This window comes from Diadema antillarum, unplaced genomic scaffold (assembly GCF_040938485.1).
Source record: "Diadema antillarum isolate AM-2024a unplaced genomic scaffold, OU_Dant_1.0 scf00000183, whole genome shotgun sequence".
Taxonomy (NCBI): domain Eukaryota; kingdom Metazoa; phylum Echinodermata; class Echinoidea; order Diadematoida; family Diadematidae; genus Diadema; species Diadema antillarum.
This window is the reverse complement of record NW_027271072.1, coordinates 2,771,501-2,777,500: the sequence shown is the minus strand read 5'-3', so window position 1 is coordinate 2,777,500 and position 6,000 is coordinate 2,771,501. Positions and strand designations below refer to the sequence as shown.

Sequence of the window (6,000 nt, the reverse complement as noted above, 5' to 3'; positions counted from 1 at the left end):
GTGGGGGGGGGGGGGGGGTGGAAGGGTTCGTAGACAGGGTTGCAGAATTTCAAAGGGACACGTTCCTTGTTCGAAGTTTCGACAGCGGGATGCTCGACTCGAATGTGTCATTATACCTTTGAGAAAATCAACCCGACAGAGATGACAGCGCGTTTCAGCTTTTTTTTTTCCCCGGCCCATATCATCATCCTGAAGGATGGGTGATGTTCGTTATTTCAAAGGTTCGTTATTCTGAAACACACAAATTGCGTATACCTAGATGTTCGTTAATCCGAAAATGAAAAAGGATTCGTTATTCCCAACATTATGTGGCGTTATTCCGTAGGTTCATGATTTCGGAAATGAAATAAGGTTCGTTATTCCGACAGGCCGCTCATCCAAAAATGAAAAGAGGTTCATTATTCCGAAGGTTTCTTGATCGCAAAATAACCAACAAAAAAAAAAAAAAAGTTCGTTATTCCGAAGGTTCGTTAATCCGAAAATGGAATAAGGTCCGTTTAAACCCAAAGATGGATAGCAGGTGAGTACTAACGAACCTTCGGAATCACGAACAGTATTTTGTTTTTCGTTTTCGTCAGCAACCCATGGTTTTAAAACACATAAAATCACCATTGCACCACTGCACCAGGAATGCAGGTTGACATCAGCGGTGTATACAGTTACTTTCAAAACTTGTTTATATCACATAAGTGCAATAAAATACCAGTGCAAGATTTCATGAATTGTCTGAAATTTGACTGTTATTGTGACGTGAACAACCGCATCACATCACAATCATATCCAACACCGAATGGGCAATTGATGCTCAATAGAAATATGTGTGTCAAAGACGCCACTATAACGTAAATCATAACGTTGAAATGTGGAGGATGCGTCTACCACGATTCACAATATGATTTTATCATGACGAATAATGTAATTTTACACTGAACATAAAAGGTAAGGAATGGTAGTGACTACCATAAGAGACAACTCCAACAAAGCCATATATGGCGCATGGTGTATCAATCAAATGCCAGGCAAGTTTCGTCAACTCATAGTCTACGCTCAAATGTAGACGTCCCTGGGAAAAAAAAAAACCCAAATAAAACAAATCAGACGACTATTCGGAGTTCGAATTCAGACGTTTTGCATGCCTGAGCAGGAGACGCTATTATTTTCATGCCGAAGGTGGCGCTAATTTACCTATCTACATGCCGCGACGTTTGAAGCCTTTCGACAGTTTTTTTTTTTTTTTTTTTCAGGCGCCAAGTGGCAACTCTTAGCAGGCGGAGGCCACAGGACGAGGGGCTGGCATCCAGGGACTGGCCAGAGGCTTGCCCGGGGCTGGCGGTCAACTTCATCGCGGTAGGATGCTGGTGGGCGGGGGGAGGGGGGGGGGGGGGTGGAGGGGTGGTTGGGAGGGGTGCTTAATGGACCAGGCAGGCTACATTGACATTTTGTTTTTAATCTCTCCATTGTAAGACGTCTGGTGTCGATCGTGACGACGCTCCGGGTACTAATGTAAGAAGTCAAATGGCTCAACAGGGTTTCCATTTCACAACTCAGTTTGTATTGGCATCACATCCACTATGAAGGTCTTCAAATAGAAAACAAAAACAAAAACAAAAACATTAGAACCTGCAAGAACAATATCTTTCCCACCAAGACAGGGTAATGGAGTGTTAGACATTGGTGCCGTCATATAAAGAAAAAATAAATCAAGGATGATTTTCAGGAAATGTCCATTCTTGGTAAAAGATAACCGAGATATCTTGATGTCATTTTGATTAGTTGAAAGAGAAAGATGTGCGGCCGATGTCAGTTTGCGAGGAAAGTGGTTCGAAAAGATCCAGGTCTATCTAACAAGAATCAAGAATATCCTTGATTTACAGACTGCAGCTTACATTTCGTACAATTATTTGCGTTTGGTGACTTCTGATTCGACTCTTCCAGATAGGTTGCGTAATATCTTGTTCATTCAATACGCAGCATCATCAACTTATGAATAAGCTACCCTGAATTGATAACATTCCTGCGGAGTGGGGTCGTTTTATTGTAAGTGGTTCTGAAGATTGACCTTGGGCGTGTTTCACGTTGAATAATATGGATACAGAGAACTAGGGATGACATCAATGTCAAATTAAAAAAAAAAACTGGAGCAGGGGTAAAAGAATGTCATGTTTGCACATCAAACAGAGCATAATCAACGTCATTTCCTCCAGAGCACGCAACCAATTCGCACACCCATACCACCGGACTCAAACATTTTCACCGGCCTATAACGTTAACTCGCGATATTAAACACATCCTTCAAATTACGGGCAGCCGCAGCACAAATCGTCAGCAATTTCCCCAACACCATCTGACATACATCATTTTGGCGGTTTATCACCAATGTCAGTAATGGCCAAATTCGCCATCAGCCTCACGGCCTATAGAGATAAATCCTGTATACTGCCATTTCCTGTCGTTTCATTGTTTTACTTCCGGGTCGCAGATGTCATTACAGCGCAATCTAAAGAGTTAAGCAAGAGTGTTTGGAATTCTCCTCTCGCACGAATGTGTGTCATTGCGATGGGAGGTACATGACAACAGACTTGATTTAAAGGGACAATGTCCTCTGAATGAATACATTTTAAAAATGGTGATTGCCATGCTACTTTTCTCTGGAATGTTAAGTGCAAGCTCACTTCGTGATTCCCTGTTTTTTGTGGGTCTTTTTTCAACTAAAGTTTGATTATGCATGATCTATTCATATCGAAAAAAATGAACATAGACAAATACTCACGGAAGGAAAACAAACACACACACATAAGAAACGACTTAAAAAGTACGTACCTATTAAATATCGTTACATTCGTTTTGACTGACAGATTGACTGATTGATTAATTGATTGATTGATCGATTGATTGATTGATTTGATTGAATAATTGAAATCTGACTGGCGACCAAAGGTCCTAGAATAATTGCACCGATAGACATGTACAAACAGATATACATGGACACAAAAGGAAAAAATTTCACGTATACATAAAGTTTCATAATAAAAAGATTGAAAAATCCATGCAAATACGACGAATATCAAACTTACGGAAAAATAGTACTTAAAGAGATAGTTCAAGAATAGTATTATGAAAAAAAATGGCACATGAGAACTTATAACTAATGACAAATTGTATGTAAAAAAAGAGAATACTAGCAAAACATAATTGTTATCTGTATAATATCACATTGCATTCATTAGATAACATTAATGTGGCACACCGTTGTAATACCGGTAATCTTTCCTTCAGGCGAGGAAGCCACGTTGCCAACTGCGATCACGTGATACACGGCTGGGCTGGATACCGTCCATCTTTCCCAAGCGACTGACGCAGAAACAAGAGACCATGTAATGGGCTTCTTTCCCCCAAGCTCCTAATGGCAGCGGCTTATAGATACTATCGTTTACCGTCTTAGTATTGGACAACCTCCACGATGGATTTTGCAAGAAGAACTCGTCATGAGACCACTATTCAGCTCACCTTCACGAATGCCGTATCTCTATTCCCTTCGAAACACGACATTGTGTTTGCAATGACATGAATTGAGGCAATGGTTAGAAGCTCGACACAGAATAAATTATATGTCTTTATGATCTCTGTTTCAGCTTGTTCCCAACATTTATTTTATCCGCATCCCCATATCAAGGTACGATCGTAAAAATGGGTTTCCTTTGTTTTTTTTTTCGTATGTGTATTGTGTACGATTTTCTTTTCACACAACACTAACCCAATGAACACACATGCGCCATGAGGGCTCCTGCTACTACATCGATTCTTAAAAGAGCATTAGTACGCATTTTTATTTTTTGCTTCTTTTCTTTTTATTTACCCGAAAGAGCGCTGATTCATAATCGGTATGACCTAGAAAGACTTTACGGGTATGATTATTGGACTGTGATTATCATTTTTCAGCAAAACGAAACATCACATTTACAGTTACATATCATGCATTCACAATTAAATGGTACAGTGCCGACGTATAAACACAAATGATTTGGTTAGGGAAGCAACACTTGGGCTTGAGCTCACAAAAGTAATTATATTATTGTTGCCCTTTATAGGTATGAGAGCCCTCATGTGATGCATTCGCGTACACACACACACACACACACACACACACAGACACGCACACAATGATAGGCTGGTTTGTCATCGCGGCGTTTTCCCTTGCAATAACTTTCATTTACACTCGTCGTAAATTCCAACAAAATGACAGAGTGTAAGTTTTGTCAAAGTCCTTATTGAATTGAAATGTCCATTTCCGCTTGAGATGATAGTAAAAAATGATTAGTTCTGCCTTTGTGTTGATATCATGGAAGCTGAAAATAAATTCAAAGCTCCAATGGTTTCTGAAGGTTTATGTTGTACCATGAACCGAATGCCCAGTGCCCTGTCTCCTACAAACAAAACAAAAACAAAACAAAACAAAAACAAAACAAAACAAATGATAATGATCCGAGGTGAGATGTTTGAAGAGCAAACCACGTGCTAATCTGAGCCCGTCATAATGTGACCTCAGATGGCCTAACATCCAAATACAATCGACTAAATGTGAATAAAAATGGGGAAAACGCACTACCAAGGTAATTTGAGGAACTTACAGAATAAATATTATGCACTTCGGAGTGCACAAATTATCCACAACACGTGAGCATTGAGCAGAAATAGAAAAAAATATATGTATATTATCGTACGCAAATATGACCTTTTGTGCTTTTTACGACAGATTAGACAGGAGGAGTATATAGGTGGGGAAAGGTGTAAAACATGACATTTCTCTATTCCAACAGTGAATGACAGTCGCGAGTTGCGTGGGCGTTGCCATGGAGATGAGGAGAATTATATGAGAGGAAAACACGCAAACAAGACTCGGAGGAGGGAGTGGGCGGGGTTTTTTTTTTCTTCTTCTGTATATATGTGTACTAAAAGGACGACGTCGCTACATCCCAAAAAAGGACCTTTACGGATAATCTAAAACTAATGAAAGTGTGATTACTGCATTATGGCACGAGCTTTGTTTATTGAGAGTGCACTTTGAAAGGTACAGCTTTGATCGGTGTCGCCGGGAACGAGGACATGTATGTTATGGGGAAATGAACGATAATATTCATGGTGGCAAAACAATTTTGAAAACGTAGACGGAGTGAAAATGTGAAAATGATCACTATACGGTCAATAACATTGTAATTGGAAGCACCGTGTCTCATTTCGTCGAACAAGACACACAGGAACGGGACATCTCATTTCATTTTTAGTGAATCATTTTTTTCACACATAAACGTTCATAAAAAGAACAAAATGGGATTGTAAAATCATAAACGTGCATGATCTGGACAGATTGCTAAGCGTTTACACGCCTATCTTTGCAGATGATACCGTTCAGCGTGTCTTCATCGTAATTCAATCGCCCTCTCCCTCTCTCTCGCTGTTGATTGATTTTGTGTGCGTGGCGTGTGTGTGTGTATGTGTGTGTATGTGTGTGTGTGTGTGTGTGTGTGTGTGTGTGTGCATGCGTAGATAAGGAGTATTAACATCGTGTGTGTGTGTGTGTGTGTGCGTGTTTTGTGCATGGTCTTTGTGTAGGCCTTCGATTGTTGTACCACAGGGATTGAGGAAACTGTAAGATAGGAATGTGTTACTATCTACTGTAGATCAACAACATACTGCGTGATGTGCGTCAGTGGTGATTCGATAAAAAAAAGGACAATAGAAGTCTGTCGTAGGAAAGGGAAGAAAACTGCAAATGGTATAATGTACGCTTCACTCCATTCATGCCGGTAACTCCACTCGCAACCATGGTTACAAAAACCAGACATTTCTTGGTTGACCCAATATAGTTTGTACGACAAGAAGGGTTTTTCGCCATACAGCTTGCTATAATATCGTATTCTACAGCTCACGTAAATTTATACCAATCCACACGTTACCCCTGCTGGCAACCAAAATAAATATCTTTAATATAAATCTATGAAC

The 6,000-nt window shown here is 40.0% G+C and overlaps 1 protein-coding gene across 1 annotated transcript in view; it reads right to left on the bottom strand.

Annotated features, from left to right (window-relative positions):
• Positions 1–6,000, bottom strand: part of LOC139723214 (sodium/potassium/calcium exchanger 3-like) — a 125,433-nt gene that overhangs the window by 58,781 nt on the left and 60,652 nt on the right. The gene's annotated exons all lie outside the window — the stretch shown is intronic.